The following is a 20,000-nucleotide window of genomic DNA, read 5'->3' as shown; positions in this document are numbered from 1 at the left end:
GCATGAAGCCAGCTCCATCTAGTCTGACCTTTCCTCTCTGACAGATAGTTTTTTTGCTCTTCACACAATTTCGTAAAGCTCTATAGACCGGGATAAGTAAAAATCTCCAAAGATCAGTGCTTTCTAAAATACTCAAACCAGTCTGACTGGCAACATAAGAACGATAAAATCAATAACTCAATCATACGTTCTAGCATTTTAATTTTTGTTTACCTCAGAAGTAAAAGATGCCTTGCAGAACCAACGGACAAGTTTTCCCAGATCACCAACAATTGAGTATCTTCAATAAGCTTTATTAAGTTTTTTTTTAATCGTTAAAAAAATTGCTTTTCATTGCTTTTTTATAGCAATTGATGTTCCATATAAAACTCTTTCAGAACACGATGTTCCCTCGGCAGCTCATGCAGTCATTACATCCGGCAGTACAGCTTAGTAGCTGTACACTCAGTACCATGAAAATCCTTACATAAGTAAGGACTACAGTATGTGGCAGCATGGCCTAAATAATCATATCTGTACAGATGGAAAGAAAACTGGCTACATTTTTGCATTGCATTGTTATTGAAAGTAAATATAGTATTGTTTTGGCCTGACTTCGATCTTTTAGAAAATGACTAAGCCTACGGAACTTTTTTCCTCAGATTTCAGCCTTTTTTTTTATTTTATAAACACTGCACAGTACAGAGTAGGCACTGATAAACATTGCTGCGGAAAGATTGATCAGATGAAACTTTATTTTATCTGACGGTATCTGAAACTCAATCCACACCGCTTATCCTAAAGGGTCGTGGGGAATCTGGAGCCGACTTCCAGGAGAATCGGGGCATGAGGCCATGGGCGTAAATTTCATTTAACAGTAGGTGAGACAATAAATATACAATTTCTCATGAACAATTTTTGAAGGGGGGGACGACAAAAATAATAGTCTAATTGTACTTATAAAGATTATTATTGTAGCACAGAGACTGCGTCATTATGATTATTTTCAAAGTTTTTCTTCAAAGAGAGTAAAACTATCATAAAAATAATCACAACAATAAAAACAAGGAACTAAAAAAGGGTTAAAGGTTACAGTGCACTATGCAACAAGCTATTGTAAACATGCTAACGTTCGCTAGCTATTTTAAACAAGCTATTAGCTAGCTTTTGTAAACAAGCTAACGTTCGCTAGCTATTGTAAACAAGCTATTAGCTAGCTATTGTAAACAAGCCAATGTTAGCTAACTATTGTAAACAAGCTATCAGCTAGCTATTGTAAACAAGATAACGTTAACTAGATAAGTAATATTTTAATCGCTAATATACCAGATTCATTGAAAATTACATCGGTAATCAGGATTTTTGCCGCAACTAATTTATGAATGAGTCTGCATCGACGACTTTAAAAAGAATCGCTTTATTTAAAGTGAATAAAAACCCCTACTTAATGGAGTTGAACATTAACTGAGCCGCAGCCACACACCTGACTCGTGTGTGCAGATTAGGTGAGATCAACTGGGAAAGCAGGCAGTGGGTCAAATCACTGTGAGGAAGGGGGGGGGGGACTCACCTGTTTCTAAATGCATTTTTTGCGTTTTTTTTTTTTTCTACTTACACAATTATATTATTAATCTGTATTAATGTTAACGCCTGGGTTTACATCAATGTTATAACACCCCCCAGGTCACACCCCCGCCACCCCTCCCCGGGATTTACGCCCAAATACCAATATATCACAGAGCACAATCGTACATTCATACTCTACAATTTAAAGATGCCCTCAGCCCACAACACAGGTCTTTGGACTGGGGGAGGAAACTGGATTATCCAGAGGAAACCCTTGTAGCCCTGGGAGAACACGCAAACTCCACACATACAGTATGACGGAGGTGGGATTCAATAAAAATATAAAATATTGTCGTGGGTTATTTTCTGCTTCTACGATTTCTTCCCACCTGGCAGAAACATGACAGTAGGTGGACTGGTTAAGTGTGTAAATGTGGGTGCGAAACAATAGCCTACAATGAACTGGAGTCATTTTTATTTAAATCTTTTTGTGTTACTTTGCAACCTTTTGAGAAATCTTTAAAAGCATTTTTTTTTACAGAAAAAATAAACTGGAAGAGGTTAGTGAAATATCAGTAGTCTGATGATATACTGTAGGCCTCTGGGGTGTTGAGAGAAAGGTCAGGCTTCAAGCACCAGCACTGCCAAGCTGTCACCGTTGGGCCCTTGAGCAAGGCCCTTAACCCTCTCACCTCTCACTGTATCATGGCTGACCCTGTGTGCTTTAAACCCAAATCTCTAAGCTGGTATAAGTGAAGAAAAGCATTTCACGCTTCTGTAACATACTGTATATGTGTCAAAAATAAAGGCTTCTTCTTCTGGACTGGAATTTAATGAACTAGTTTTTCGGTTTGTTTGCAAGGATGTAGCTAGACAACAAGAAGTTACGTGTAAATATACATTGTTGTCCTTCTGCAGCTCTCTGTCTGGGGGCAGCACAGCAGATCATCCAATCAACATGCTTTGATTTGGCACGTTTTCCATCAGATGCCCTTCCTGACACAGACCTCCTATTTGACCCAGGCTTGGGTATGGCACTGTACTGTAAGTTAACCCTAAAGTGGCTGGAATGTTCCCTGCCCAGAAAACTGGGCTCTTGTAGGCATCTGCTGTTTGTTGCAAAACTGTAGGTACTGTATACTATATGTGTGCATCTGTAAGGTTCATTCGAGGATATGAAAACTACAGAGTTTGCATTTAACTCGTATCCACTGACAAAGCACTAAAGCTGTTAAAGTGTTAAAAGCACTAGACGATGTATGATGCAATTAAACAGCGTGTGCAATAAATAAATGAATAGATGTATAACCCATTCAGCCCTAAATGGTTTGCATTTTCTAGAGCAGGAAAAGCTCAAAGGTCACAGATTTTTATTCAGTGCATCCTCTGTCCTTGGTAATTGCCAATGCAGAATGTTCTACAGCTTGAAGTAGAGGTCACACCATGATGGAGGACAGTAAGCTTATCTGCTCAGTGCATGTTAACTGTTTGTGGAGGTTTTTAATCTTCCAGGTCTTCTTTATTCCTCTGATAAGTACACTTCTTCTTCTTCTTCTTCTTCTTCTTCTTCTTCTTCTTCTTCTTCTTCTTCTTCTTCTTCTTCTTCTTCTTCATCTTTTGCAGCATGTGGTGATCCACAACAGGTGTTATGATCTCAGACAGTGGTCACAGGTTGGCTCTGGAACTGACAAGCTGCTGTCCAGGAAGCTGGTTTCATTTCAGCCTCGGCTTCTCTCCAAGGCTTCCTGGATGGATCACTCCAGGGAATTCAGCAACAGCTGCTTTTCTGTGCTCTGCCAAGACCACAGCTTTGTGTAGATCTCAGAAACCTAAGAACATATCTATTAAATACTACGTTATTAATCTAATCTTCTACAATAAACCTTACATCCTTATGATCTATGACCTCGCTGGTCGACTTGGTTAACCTTACAATCGGCCTGCTAGTCGATGGTGATATATGCACTCTCCTTAAGGAGTTTAACCTCCTATTGCCCTTTTATTACTTTCTATTTTGAACCCTGATCTCCTCTGACCTACAAAGCTGTCAGTGTGAGCAGACACTGATAAATAAAACATATAGTAACGTATATATTTTACATAAAAATATTGAGTTTCTCATCATTGCCATGATTTCATTGCTTAAACTAGATGTAATTTTAAACAAGTTTACACACACACATACACACACACACACACACACACACACACACACACACACACACACACACACACACACACACTGCAATCACGTAGCAGCTCCTCACTGATTCAATTTAAGTTAAATATGGTACAATTGGGCTGCAGATATGAGACTCTATTTGCACCACCAGCTAACATCAGGATGAGAAGTTAAAGAGCCTGCGTGAGCTTCAGAGACGTCCTCCTGAGGGACAGACCATCGAAAGCTTAGCCGGCATGCTAATAATTAACCATGGTTAATAAAGCAGCATAATAATGCACAGATTTTGTTTCATTACATGTTGCTAAGAGATCACACAAACACTCGTTATTCGAGCATTTTACTATTAATAATTTTATTATTAATAATCTACCGACGTAACGTATGCAGACGCCACCAGGTTGGTACAGTAATCTTGTGTGTCGTTACAAAATGATTAGTTTCCGTTTCAAATATTTTATATTTACCGTCTGTGTCTCTTGCTCTCTCCTATTCATCCTGTGTTATAAGCTGTCATGTTATGTCATGTCGAACCCCACTTATGCAGTTATACCTGGTTTACTGTTACATCACTATTAACTACATAAACTATTCATTTTTTGTTCATCTTCCTGGTGTAGTATTTCATATCGATTGTAAATGTACAATTTATCCGTCGGAAGTTCATTCAGGTCCTATTTCAGTTTCTCATCCTCACTGATTATCTTCAATATTCTTAACGTCACCTTCACTCCTCCGCTGCTGCGTTCTCTCCCCTGACGTTTTGTCGCTGCCCACACGAGACTTCAGATGCTGATGATTACCTTCACGATCTGTACAGTATGTATGTGTTTGAGTGTCTTCACTAATCAAAAGTCTTGTTCCGCTTGATTTCGTTCGTTTCGCTCCGAAACCGAACGAACAGAATGTCCTTTTTTAATTTTTTTTTTATAAGCAATATACAAAAATTAACAAGATGCTGACAAAACCCTCTGAAGGTAACTAATCCTCGATTTCACTTTGAAAACAAATGAAATCGAATCGAACAGGTTTCTACTTTCTTGTATGATAACCTTATACAACAACAACAACAACAAAAATTTAAAATATTAAGCAAAATAAAGAGGAGAAATTGGACAGAAAACGATAAAAAATATATATAAATTGTATGTAAAGCATGAACTTCAGAGCTCTTGTGGTCTACACTGGTCTTATACTTTTTTTAAAAAGCCTCATGTTAAGAATATGAATCTCTCTCAAATGGTAGATTAGCAGCAATAATGAGTAGAACTGAAGGTTACCAAGGAACACAATTGTGGGGGGGGGGCTCTTGAAATATTTACACCAGAAATGTGAGCTTCAGATGATAAAGCACCAGAGGTTAAAGTTTGAGACCAAACAACTCACAAGGACAGAGCTTTTCATGGCCGGCTCCTTCGATCACTTTTATTCTAGACATTCTGCAGATATGACAATTAAATAGGAAGATGAGCTTTCAGAATCAGCTGTGTAATTCAGTAGTCGGGGTGCTGGGCAGGGAGTCGGCCATTTTAAGGACTCTCTCTCGATCTCTCTCTCTCTCTCGATCACAACAAATTGGAACACTATGAAACCCAGAAATCATCACTGCTCACTCTGTTCCCTTACTGTTAATGACATATTTATGTTTTAGAAAAAAATGGCCGACAAGCTCGAGGGCTGTCTTCGATCCTTGTTGTACCATTAAAGGTGGGGTGCAGGATGTTTGACAAATGCTTCAGAAAACTGAGTCGGGCCAACAAACAAAACAAAAGTGTAGCCAATGAGCAGAAAGGGGCTTGTCTTGTCAATATGCGGTGGAGATAGTGTTCGGTGCGCATGTGTGACATTAGCCGTAAAGAGATTGAAACATTGACGTGGCGGATACCTGCCGTCACCTCTGTCTCGGGTTCTAGGTGTTGAACGTCGTCTTCTGCGTGAAACAGAGCTAAACCTTTCACGGTACAACACACAGTACTACAAATAAACATTTTATCTGTGAGTTCATTTATTGATAAAAATATCCCCTCGGCCAGCTGCCCCAGCAGGTTCTGCCACAATAGTTGCCTGGGTTGCGTATGTATATGTGGGGCGGAGCTATCAAAACAGGGGTGACACCCATTTGGGTTAGGGGCATGTTTGTTTTGGTGATTTCAAATGTCAACATTGGCTTCCAAACATCGTGCACCTCACCTTTAAGTACCATTACAAAAACCTGTGTGATTAATCCAACAAATTTATACCAGGTACAAAACATATATATTTTATATGGGTTCAAACCTTTTGCGGGAAATTAATTCATAAGAGTCCTAATGTCTCAGGGAGCTAGGGAACTGATTGATATACTGATTAATATACCGATATTTAGATTTCAGTACATGTCATTCTAAAAAGGCTCGAAAGGCTTGTAGTAGATTTTGATGATTCCTGTTTTTCTTTGTGGCATCTTGTGAGAGGGAATAGAACAAGATACTGTATGTGGTATGTGGAGAGCTCAGTAGTGGGTCTAAAATTAGGTGTAGTGTTTTTCTCAGGGAGATCACGTGAGCCTTAGGATGGTTTGGGTGTATGCCAGTCTGTCTAAAAGTAAGGTGTTTCGCAATAACAAATTCAGTTGAAAAAAATGAATATTAACATTAAACCTGCAGTCAGGCTGTGTGCATGTGGGCTGTACGTGATTACACCGCTGTAGTTGACAGGAGAGTCGGTGGACAACGGACATCAAGTGGCACATGCATATCGGTGTGAAATTGGATGAGCAACAGTGAATACCTTTGTGCAACACACACATACACAAACACACAGCATGACATATCGAGCACAGCAAGCTCGTGAATGTGCAGCCCACATCACCATGGTAACCTGGGCAAGAACATGAACACCAACAGGTCTTCATGCTCCATCCCCCAGATTAATATCCACTTAAAGAAACATATTAAACACACACTCATTAGCCTCATCCTATACATTTACTACACACAGATCACTGAAGTCACCAAATTCTGTTCATATTCACAATCAGGACGTCGGTCTGTAGGCACTTGAGTGTAATGGCCAACCATTTCACTATAGATTCATGTCATTACAGAAAATTGTAAATATCTATTGGTCACATTTAAACCTGTGATGTTTAGCATTTAAAATGTTCAGGTGATACACAATACACTTGCTTGAAATGCTAGAAAACCTATTTCATCTCTTTCCAAAAGCAATTCTACACAATGTTCAGCAGACCAACAGCGTCATGGGTAGATTTCACCACACCAGCACTTAATGCAATTACAGTACTATAAAGCTCTGAAGTGTTTAGACGACTAGCTTTTTAAATGAAAACAAATACTGTACATACATTTTATCACTTAGAGTGTGAAGAGTTAAGTTAAGGTAATGCCTCTTGGGACACTAGACCATTTTCACAGCAGCAGATAACTGAGCTGAATTTATCTTGTTCATTGGCTATCAAGCAGCGGTTAAGGTAATGCTTTTTTGGACACTTGACCATTCCCACAGCAGCAAGATGCAACCTTTATTTGCCACATAGACATTACAGCACAGTGAAATGCTTTCTTCACATATCCCAATGTTGGAGGTTGGGGTCCCGGAGCAGCGAATGCTAGGGGCCTTGCACAAGGGCCCAACAGTGGCAGCTTGACAGTGCTGGGCTTTGAATCCTGAGCTTCCAATCAACAACCCAGAGCCTTAACCACTTGAGTTAGCACTGCCGCAATCACTGCAACAATTCCGTGAGCCGAATTTTGTAAACGACAGCTAAGGCTAAAATGCTGACACAAGGTGTGTTGCCATACATCTCTTAAAGTACAGGATTGTGCTGTACTGAAAAATAAAATGCTGCATCTCTTGTTAAGTCAGTAAATGTTGAATAACATAAAATGTGACGTATTCCATATTATGGTATGCATCAGGTCCATACATACGCTAGTGTGTAAGGAAACGGCTCAAAGTGAGAAGGAGATAATGATGAGCTTGTAAGTCAACATCACCGTTGCCCTGGTTACTGAGGCTCGGGCGTGCAGTTCTTAAAAATCTCTTCTGACACGAGTTCACGTGGGAATGCATGCACCTCCTGAGGTAGAGGTGTGAATTTAAGATAAGATATTGTCTTGTCCTTAATATAGTGGTGTAGAAAATAATACACTTTTATGTTTAGTACTGTTCTTTTTATATATCCAGTTGAACGATAAAGGTTTGCCTGACTGTCATCAATCCATTTTCTGGAGCTCTTATCCTACACAGGGTCGCAGTGGATCCTGGAGTCTATCCCAAGGGAACGGAGACACAAAGGCAAGGGATACTAAGGACAGGGTGCCATCCCTGTCACAGGGCACAATCATACACACTACTGTACCTCTGAACTGCAAAGGAAAGCGTAGTACCTGACAACAAACCCAAAGCAACACGCAAACCTCACGCTCACAGAGCAAAGGCAGAAATCAACTCCTTAACCCCGGAGGTCCGAGACAAGCGTACTGACAACTAAACCAAAATGAATTAATAGGCATTCGATAATCAGGCTTTTTGGCTAAGTAGTCGCAAGTGCACCGAGAAGCTAGCTAACATCAGCCGAAATATTATAGTCCCTTATTTTTCCTCATCGCATTGGGCAACACTAAAATACAACGCGAGTTTGATGCTCACTTTGGAAAAAGTTTTATACCAAGAATACTTTTTGAGTAACATGATTGAAAGATAAGATGCTTTGGGAAAGTGAAATGTGATGGCATGTCATAGTTTGACAAGAGTAATAAGTGGATAACTGCTGAGGGGAAAACAGTGATGTAGCCATCTGTTGATCCTTGTCTTCTCGCTCAGTTTTTTGAAAGCATTCACTGTCTCTGTGATAAAAACCAGCCTACGGTAATGCTATTCACCGTTTTAACAACTTCTGAAACAGTTGGTTTAGCCATGAAAGAAGACCACCGATGTCAACTTCGCTAATGAGATGTGGGCTATATTTAGTCAGGCATTTGATGAGTAGGTATAGATCGACTTGTGAAGTAATGTTCTCTTTCCTAATGCAGTAAAAAGACTAGGTATTTTTATCATCTTTATCACACTTCCAAAGTAATTACAAAGCAACACACCTCATCACAATCATCTGTAAGGCTATTGCTACATGAACTCCGCTGACCACCATTAATTCTGGGGGCAAAGGTTTGTTGGAGAAAAGAGATTCAAGTTAAAAAGATGTTGCTGTAGCTCACCTGTTTCCCTCAGAGCCCCAATCGTAATGAACACACTTTTAAATCCAAAGACTACCAAAGAGCTCTGATCTTATTCATACGTTGACACTAAATAAAAACTTCTGCTAAGTGAATAAACGTAAAGCATAAGTACAACTGTGAAGGCATCGTTTTTGCAGCTAATGTAGCATGTAGCACGTTGTTAGAATTAGTACAATAACAGAAAAACTTCCAGCTGTAATTACTTCTGGAGTAATATCTGAAGCAGAGAATGTCACATTAGGACAGAATGAAGTAGATCTGGTTGGTTCCAAAGAAAATAACAGGATAATTGAGCATTAAACTAACATCCATCTTAGTGACTTTGGGTGTGACTCAGTGGATATAAATGGCACATTTACTAGAGCTGTGCTTAGTGTCTTCATCTAGTACTTGTGATGCGAGAAACAATTGCTAACAAACAGTGATGAAAGATTTTATCCATTTGTCCAATAAGTAAAACTTACAGGAACTAATAACAGGACTGATTAATAGCTCTAATCTAACATGAACACAATAATAGACCTTGTATACCCAGTTACACACCATTTTCTAACACTAACAATATTAATATTGTGATTATAAATATAAAACTAGAATGTACATTTCCTGAAGATGCACGTGTCAAGTTCCCCTCATCGGGCTGAGTGTTTTGATATATGACATGTCCGTGTTGTGCTAACTTTTTGATTTTGCTTATTTTGGGGGCGGGGCTACACGTGACGTCAGGTCCCCTCATCGGGCTGCATATATACATGACATGTACATGTTGTGCAAAATTTTTGACGTCATGTAAATACCTGGTGGGGTGCCAATACATTTGTTAGCTCCGTGTTTAAGGTGTTGGGCTACTGATCGGAAGGTCATGAGTTCGAACCCCAGGTCCACCAAGCTGCCACTGCTGGGCCCCTGAGCAAGGCCCTTAACCCTCGGTTGCTCAGTTGTAAGCCACTCTGGATAAGGGTGTCTGCTAAATGCCGTAAATGTAAATCGTTTGAAATCTTGCCGGGTTATAAACCTCCAAAATTTATAATGGAAGTCTATCCGTATTTCCGATCGCTTATAAAAGTCATAGCACACCTCTCCTCAATGAGCCGGTCAGTTTGACACCTCATTCATGGGTCTAGGACAAAAGCTGTGGGACAAGTTACGCGCCGAAGTTTTGTCCGGCACAATAACAAGAATGTTGCTTTGCAAGCATCATTAATAAATTAACAAAGTTCAGAATCTGGAGGATTTTTTTTAGATTAGAAGGTCAAAACTAAGTTCAGTGGAACTTCAGAATACGAATGAACTCCCTTACGAATTTTCGCCTCAAGAATTAAAATTTTGCGAGAAATTTGCATCAGCATATGAAGCATTTTCAACATACAAACAAACCAGATGGTAGCTAAGTTGCATGGACTTTTGGAAACCTTTCAAAACTTTTGTGTCATCACTATTTTTGTGTCAGCGGAAAGCCAAGCAAAGCCAACCGAAGCGAGTTATCAATTTTTTTACGAATTTATTTACTAACTATGTGATTTCTCGCATGTTTTTTAGTTGACAGATTGGTGGCATGAGTGGTCTGTTTTATTTTGATCCCAAGTTTAGGGGCATGACTTCATCAGTGTTTGTGGGTTTTTAGGCAGTTTGTGCAAGATTTAGTGAAGACATACTGTACAGTAGCCCTATGGGTCCCAAAAAAGTTAGCAAGGATTTTTAGCATGAAAAAAAGGGGGTCAGTTTCAGTGGAAATTAAGAAAGAATTCAACGCAAAAAAAAAAAAAAACAGCCAGTGCAAGAACGATGGAGAACGCGAGCGATGGAGGACATGATTGATTGCTTTTATATGCAAAAATGTGATTAGAATTAAAATTGCAAATATTCTAGGGTGACTGTAATGGATAATCTGCATTTACATGATTTCCTATGAGAAAATTAATTTCACAAATTGTCACCTTAAGAAATCGCAGAGGTTCCACTATATTTCAGATAACAGTAATTGAGGTACAACGTGTTCCTAAGGATTCTGGTACACTATTCTAGAGTTTTGGCAAATAGGTGTGTTGAATGAATAATGTTAATTTCATTAACCAACACCAACATCAAAGCTTTGAGTTAACAAAGACTTTTTACAGTATAAAGTCTTCCATTATGCGTAGCTCTGTGAATCAGGTCGAACTGATAAATATACAGTAGCTGTGTAGTCCAGCTTAGATGACCAACACTGTATGTTTAGGCTCTGAAATGTCCAGAATCTGGGGCGAGAAGCAGGGTCATTTACTACTATATCCAGTGCTCATAAGCTGCTATGATACTTCTGATGAACATAGTGAAAGTGTGAAAAGAGGACAGAGTTAGTTCTTCTGCAAACTAAGGGGCTTTTTACACCCGGTCACTTCATGCGTTTTCTGTGATCAGATAGCTATCCGATGGTAAAAAGACCAGGTCTAAATGCCCTCTGAAACGTTTTCGAGACGGATATAAATCCGATCGCACAAACCCCTTCAGGAGGTGGTCTGGAACGCATTTAATTAAGGTGTAAATGAATGTGGTTGTTGAAGCCACATACGTCAGCGCTATACTCCTCCCAAACGGAAGTACGTCACTCGCAAGTGACTCACGAGTCGTGCTTCACGCCAGAAACAAATGCACTGCTGCCGCCAGTGAAAATGCAGCAAACAGTAAATGCTGTTTTTTGTAGCATAAACGTCACAGTTTTTTCGTCTTCTTTTTGATCGCGTTCTGACAACCGCACACACCAAAGCGTGTTTTGGGCAGATAGCTATCGGATCAGAGACAACACACGAAGTGACCGGGTGTAAAAAGGCTCTCAAACCTTTGAGATTGAGATTCTCAAACCTTTGCAGACAAGGATTCTTTAAAAAAAACAACTAATAAATTACGGCGCCCTCGGGAAAGATTTATTTAATAAACACGATCCGTTTAAAACTATTTCAATATTAGGCTTATTATTTAAATGTGTGCAAGCATATTTTGAATATTTGAGCAGTAGAGCTTTCCGATTCCGAAATGCCACCTCACAGTATTGAATTTTATTACAATTATTATCAGATTTTATTTCATATTATTTACTGACATAAGTGTTTTTAAAGTTTCAAGTAAAACCCGTTCAAATGGAGCGGTCAGTCAGATAGATTAATGATTATAATTATACCTTGGTAATAAACCTTTATTTTAATCTTTAATCAATGGTGTGTGGTAAAAAAAATAAAATAAAATAAACTGTAACAAACAGGAACTCAAATAAATCCCCCTGGCTATGCTTTATAAACCCATTAACATAATAAACCGTGGGTCAGCGTAAAGATACAGAGCTCATTATGTCCTATAGGACTGCACTCATCAAGACGGTATTTGATAATGCCACCTCCGGGGTTATCATCATATTATCAACACATGGATATCTGTAATGAATTGCTGGCAGCCTGCTGCTAAATTTTAGCCCTCAAGGTTTCAAATTTCTTACAGAAAATCATCGCAACTGGGGCAATTTGAGAATCATAAATAACCTGGTCATTAATGTTATGTTCTATCAGGTTTGAAAAAGAACACGAGTCTGGTAATTATTGTGAGATTCCCTCTGTGCTATTTGGAAGGTCTTAAGCTTATTTTGCTGCCATCTTCACTCACACTGAAGGTAAGCTTGCTCAAGAATGTGCAATTGTTCACCAGGGACGGATCTACTAATTATCGCTTTCCTCACGCAAGATGGTGCTACACTATACACACTAGGTTGTGTATTCGGACTTGTCAGGCTGGACTCTCCCACGTGGTACGATGAATATTTCACACTTTGATATAGTCGATATGATGTCTATGACTAGTGTTGATTCTGAACAGGCTTTTGCTGGGAAAAAAAAATCTATGAACAGGGCTTACGGTGTTCTGAATTGATTGTCGATATCGTCAGCAGACGGTATATAAAGAAATAAGATAAGATAAAATTTCACGAAGGTCTGCATGTATGCAAAGTAATACTAAAATGTGTAGCGAACGACAAGAGCTGGAATAGCTTCGGAGACACACATAAGCAAGAAGACGTTTCATTCCATCATGTAATAGCAAGAAAATGGCCAAAGCCGTTTATGTTTAAGAAACACGGTGCATGTCTCATACTTGTGGAAATCAACATACAACCTACACACACGCTCTCTCTCTCTCACACACACACACACACACACACACACACACACACACACACACACACACACACACACACACACACACACACACACACAGCATTCAATACCACTGGTATTAGCTGAAGAGATAGATGTAACACACTGGTAATCCCACTGCTCTGTTTTGTAAGCAAGTCATTACCAAGACTATTAATAGCACACTGCAGATCTCTCTCTCTCTCTCTCTCTCTCTCTCTCTCTCTCTCTCTCTCTCTCTCTCTCTCTCTCCCTCTCTCTCTCTCTCTCTCTCTCTGGCTTGAGTCCTTCTCAATCCGGTTAAGCCGTTGCCTCAAGAAGTTTGATTGGCACTGTCTTTTCGCTGTGTTCCTTCCATTATTCTTTACAAAACCTCTCATTCAAAAACATTATTGGTGGAACGCTCTGAAAAATTGAAGGTGTCATAACCATAAAACTCAATGTCACGGTATTCAGAGCTTCAGCCATACTGCAGCAGCATCGGCAGGACAAATCTAGCCTGTAAAAAATACCTAATAGCACCCATTATTTATAAAGTGATCTTTATAAACAAAGGGACCTTTATAAATAAGGCGATGCTGTTTAAAACGGATACAGAGCAGGATTTAAAGTCGATTTCCTTCGCCATTATCATCATCAGCTGTTCGACCAATTAACACAAAGCCTTAGTCTTAAAATAGCCTGAGACAATCTCAGCCTGATTATTATGGAGGATTTTGAATCAGCACTGTAGAATAATTTTATCTCGTTGGAATTAATAGGACTTAGGACTGGAAAAGAAAAAATAAATATAACAAATAACGCTAAAGTGCGCCAAAGCTCAAACTTAAAGAGTGAAGCAGCATTTTTAGCTATTGCTGTTGTTGTCGTAATCGATTTTATCTCATATATTAATCACAGAATCTAAACGTTTTCCAATGAAAAAATTGTTTCATGTGGAAAAAAAAACAGAAACAAATTGCATTCAATCTCATTCTCAAAAGTAATAACCATACACCTTGAACCGATGAAGTGATTTTGATTAACCACAAATAAAGATCAGCAGTTTCTGTAGGATTTGATCATTTTCGTTTGACTGCTAAAGCCATAATCAGTGAGGATCTCATTGTATAAAAGTGTTGATCAGATGAAATGTCGATGAAATCATTTTCAAAACATTACACTACATGACCCATGAAACGCTGTGAATGCCGTCGGAAAGAAGTGGAGAAAATGGACACAAGAGTACTGTAGTATTGCCAGAAACATGGACGTCCCTCAAATTTTGAACAAGGACATGAAGAAATCTTATCAGGGAGGCTGTCAAGAGACCTACTGCAAAATTAAAGGAGCTGCAAGAACAATCTAGTATTCTCCACACATCTGGGCTATGAGGTAGTGACAGAAGCCATTTCTGACAGAAAAAATGTAGCATTTTTGGTATTAGCATGAATGTGACAGTTCATCAAAATAAGATATAATGGCAAAGTACAGTATAAGAACAGACAAGAAGTGAGCAGGATCGTTGTCATATATTATGCTATGAAAGCTAGCATGGTCTTGCTATTTGTAGCATACTGTTTAAAAACAGAGGTTGTGCTTGTTTGAATGATATAAAAGAACAGAAATCTCCTTTACCACATGCTGTCATTCCTTTCTGCATCATTAAACTAAACAGTTCAAATGCACGATTAAGGTCAGGGCATTTAATCGGATGGGTTCTCGAACACTAACGCTAACTCTGCTGCCTCCTCTTCCTCTGCCTTCTCTTCTCTGCTCTATAAACAAACGAAATTAAGCATTTGGCATGAAGAAAATTAGATAACTTCGCCAGATGCACCATTAACAAGAATGTAGATAGCCAGCTAGCCGAAGGGATTTCTGTTCACCGAGCAAAGATAAATCAATTATTTAGCCATATTAGCCTGCTCATATGATATTGTGTAATCATCATTAATGTTACCGCAGCTATTAAGATAAGATAAGATAAGTTAAGTTAAGACAAGATATACCTTTATTCGTCCCAAAATGGGGGAATTTCTCTGTTTCAGCAGCAAAGAGTAAGAAAATGCAAATAGAATTAACCGTCGTCCCATCATTGTGTCTTAAGACAGAAATGCAAACTCTCATGTAAGCACAAAAGCCACAAGTCCTGAGGACTTTCCGGTGCTTTCACAACTTAAATAAATATATTTTATTAAAAAAACAAAAAAACCTCATAAGTGAGTATTTGTCACGTAACTGTGCTTAAAATGAACTCATTCCATTCATTCTTATGTTCAAAAGTAATTATCATACACATCTTAACGATGAAGTAATTCTGATTAACCCCAAATAAAGATCAGCTGTTTCTTTCTCGTTTTCGTTTGCTTCCAAATTAATGATCTTATTGTATAAACGCATCAATCAGAAGAGGAGACAATATCATTTCCAAAACATTACATGGCCCATGGAACACTGTGAAGGCCATTGGCAAGGAGTGGAGAAAATGGACACAAGAGTAGTATTACAAAAACAGGACGTCCCTCAAATATTGAACAAGGACATGAAGAAATCTTATCAGAGATGCTGCCAAGAGACCTACTGCAAAATTAAAGGAGCTGCAAGAACTGACAACAATCTAGTATTCTTCAGACATCCAGGCTATGGGGTAGTGACAGAAACCATACTGTATCTGACAGAAAAACAAGTCCTGCCTGGTCTGATGACACAAAAGTAGACATATTTCTACAATACAGCTTATCAGCAAAAGAATACCATATCCACAGTGAAGCATGGTGGTGGTGGCATCATGCTATGAGGCTGCTTCTCTTCAGGCTCTATTTCAATCTATGACCCATCAGAAACAGGTCTAAAGCCTATCAGGTCTAAAATCTATCCAAAACATGTGGAAGGTGACTTGAAGTTCGTCAGACAGTTGATAGATCTGGAGAATATTTTTTATTATGTGATAAGATGGTAGACTCTTACCTCAGAAAAAACCGCATGCAAGGAAATCTAAAATATTCTTCACACTTCTGGGCTATGGAGTAGAGACAGAAGATACGACAGACTAGACAGTCTGAAGTATTTGGGGAAAAACCATCCAATACTGTGTAAATCTTTCCAAACTGTGTAGCAAAACATGACAGATTATCACCAGAAGAACTGCATATCCACAGTGAAGCATGGTGGTGGCAGCATCATGCTGGGAGGCTACGTCTACGCCGACGTCTGGAAGTGAGGAAACTACAAATACCTAAAAAACTAGTTCATCCGCTATAAACACTAAAAATACTTTCAAAAGGTGACAGACTGGAAAGCATCGTATTGGATTGTAAATGTTCCATGTTCAATTCAGGCATCAGTTAGACAACTATGCAACTATATATATATATATATATATATATATATATATCTATATATATATATATATATATATATATATATATAGAGAGAGAGAGAGAGAGAGAGAGAGAGAGAGAGAGAGACAGCGTATTACAGTCAGCACTTCAATCCCGGCTCATAACCAGAACATTGTTCTAACCTTTTGTGCTTTGTGGAAGCGAGGCTGAGCAGAGGTGCTGCACAGTCATGCAGACTTATGAGTTATTTCTCACAGGACAGAAGGTCAGCCTGGTAACAAAATGCGATAAAATTAAACCTTGCACCGAATCTCTTACACTGGGATGTTCATGTCTGTCATCAAATAAACAGAACTACATGACTTCTTTTTTTCCGCATAACTATGTGACTATGTGACTAACCAGATTTTAACGATGCGCAATTGCTGATGCACAGATGGCAGAACATCTCTCTATGCTTCCCTGGAGAACTTTTTATGGATTTTTTTTTTAATCATTGAAGTTATATAATGCTTTTTATCCCTCTATTTATTTGTGATATACAGGTAACTAGAGCAGATCAGTAAATCCTTATCATTTGTGGATGTATTTTTTTTATTAAAATAGCAGATCCAGTCATCACCTTACAGTACAGCAGCTACATTAATGTGTCCAGTACAACTGTACCTGAGCTTGTTCAAAAACATGTCATAAACACTGAGGAAGGTTATAAAGGAACGAGGGACATACAATGGCGAAAGTTTGATTTTGACATTGGTGGGGACATAATTTATTTGACATTGGTGGGGACAACATTCCTCGTATTTTGTGCATAAAACTGTTGTTATAAGAATACTTTCTTCCTCACATACCGGTAACCTGCATAATCACGTTGCATATTGCTTCATACAACGGAATATAGCCGCAGCCACCCTCAACACATTAGCGAGAAAGACACAGCCAATCAAACAGCGACGTGGGTTAGAGAGGCGGGACTCAAAAAAGTCAAAGGCCTTTTAGAGAGGTGAGTTACAGAGGCGGGATTCATTGCAGGGGGTAAATCTGTTAACCGTTTGTGTTCCACAACGCTATTTTTTACAGAACGCCGTTGTAAAATATTTTCATCTTATTTAATTATTCCTGGATAAATGTTAAATGAAATAAGTAAAAAAGCACAAGACACAGATGGATATCAGTGGTTATGTATAAATATATATATAGGCTTGGTCGAATTATTGCTAGGGACAATTGAGTGTTCCCTGGATATTGGTAGGGACATGTCCCTACCGTCCCTACCCAAATCGACGCCCTTGGGGACATAGAACTTTCACCATATAAAGATTTTAAACTTAAACTTGTTTTTTTTTCCCCCAAAAAATGGCTTATTACGGACCAGAACCAACACACAGCAGCTTGTTGATTTAAATTTAGGTTGAAATAATAATCAGCAATTTTGGGTCACCGATAACTTTTTATTTATTTTGTTATTGTGAATGTTCCTTTCAAGAAAAAAAATTGGGCTCATTGATTTATAAAGGTGTGTGTGTGCCCTGTGATGGGTTGGCACTCCGTCCACGGTGTATCCTGCCCTGATGCCCGATGACGCCTGAGATAGGCACAGGCTCCCTGTGACCCGAGAGGTTTGGATAAGCGGTAGAAAATGATTGAATGAATGAATGAATGATTTATAAAGTGACCTAGTAATCAAAAATGGAGCTGCAATAAATGGCAGAAGTCATCGATTACGGCAGAAATCCCACTGCCCTATGTTTAGAGGAGGAGCGGATAATAATAATAATAATAATAATAATAATAATAATAATAATAATAATAATAATAATAATAATAATTTACTTTTCTAGTGTGAGCTAAAATTGTTTTTAATGTTATCGTATTATGGTTATTTTTATTTTATAGCAAACAATTGAAATTAAACTTTTAAAAAATTTATTAAAAAAAAGTAAAAAAAAAAGTGTGTCTATGATAAACAAACCCATTTCTACTTTCTGTAATGATTAGAAGAACGAAAGCAGATACCGTGTGTACATCAGAAATGTGTGTGCATGATAAGGACCTATTTTGTCATAAAAAGAAAGAATTTTCCAGTTTCAAGGATTTTTTTTTGTGTGTGTTCGAGATGTAAGACGGGCTTGAAGTGTTTCTAGGGCTCTTGTGACATATCAAACACATTTAAACAAACAAAAAAAAAAACCCACTAGATAGTTGAATGCTGTCTATAAGATCTATCAGCTTTCATTTCCATCTTTATTAACGTCACCCTGAGAGCGGATGCTGGATTTATCAACAGCTTTTAATACATATAATAATATATTATTATTATTTCCTCTTTCAAGAAATCAAACAATATATTAAAATATACTTGAAATATAAATTCTACAGTAAATGGTAGCGGTGTCCAGTCTTGAGGCACTTAACTGGTTCTCGGCTCATATTTTATTATGTTAGTTATTATTTGACAGTAAATATGTGCTAGCCTTTAATTAACTTGATGCAAACTCTGTATATTCACTCGTCGTTCTTGACTGAATAACCTTTGTAAAATAAATAAGAATGAATGTATACAGTAAATATGAAGGGGGAAAAAAGGATTTTTAGGTAAGTGATTTTTTTTCATTGTATTTTTCACTGTTATTCTTAAATGCTAAAAATACATTGTTGTCTTATCTTGATTGTAGTACTGTAAAACAACTTCAGCAGTGTTAGAAAGATGCACATTTTGCAGTAACTCATAGCCCTGGGGCCCAGTGAGGTCTTAATGTGGCCCTGGGTGGAGCTGCTGGTGCACGTGTTCGTTAAACACATGAGTGCATTCTCTTTGTTGAATATTGATCATAATACTTTCATTGCAATTCATCAGGTCTCGGTGTGATACTGTTCTGAACATTTAGTCAACGATATGACTTTAATTCTCAAATTGATTCTAATGATCAAATTAGAGCGGACACTCAGGGATTTAAGAATTTGTAGTTTTCAAGTATTTGAGTTTTTTTCCTACTTTACAATAGGTGATATATTTATAGAAGTATCCAAAAAAAACCCCTTAAACTTTTCTTTTTTTAACCCACACAAGTAAAATAACACTTCTGCAAAAATTTTGTAAAATTCTGTGCAGCATTAACCCAAAAGAGGTTAAAAAAAACTTCTCACAATGAAAAAAAAACCCAAACATTTTAAAACTTTAAAAAAAACATCTCACAAAGAAAAAAAACATCTCTCACTGACAAAACATCTCACAATGAAAATAAAATGTTTCACACTGACAAAAATGTCTCGTATTGAAAAACGTCTCACACTGTAAAAAAACGTCTTACAATAAAAAAGTCTCACACAGTGAAAAACGTCTTACAATAAAAAAAAGTCTCACACTGTAAAAAAACGTTTCACACTGGAAAAACGTCTCACAATTAAAAAAACGTCTCACAATTAAAAAAACGTCTCACACTGAAAAAAACGTCTCACACTGGAAAAAAAAACGTCTCACACTGAAAAAAAAACATCTCACACTGAAAAAAACCGTCTCACACTGAAAAAAACGTCTCACACTGAAAAA

General features: G+C 38.0%; 1 protein-coding gene across 11 annotated transcripts in view; it reads right to left on the bottom strand.

The window, feature by feature from the left end:
- Window positions 1-20,000, bottom strand: part of tanc2b (tetratricopeptide repeat, ankyrin repeat and coiled-coil containing 2b) — a 158,016-nt gene that overhangs the window by 55,147 nt on the left and 82,869 nt on the right. The window lies entirely within an intron of this gene.

This window comes from Tachysurus fulvidraco, chromosome 8 (assembly GCF_022655615.1).
Source record: "Tachysurus fulvidraco isolate hzauxx_2018 chromosome 8, HZAU_PFXX_2.0, whole genome shotgun sequence".
NCBI lineage: Eukaryota > Metazoa > Chordata > Actinopteri > Siluriformes > Bagridae > Tachysurus > Tachysurus fulvidraco.
The sequence above is the reverse complement of the archived record's forward strand: the minus strand, read 5'-3'. Positions and strand labels throughout refer to the sequence as shown.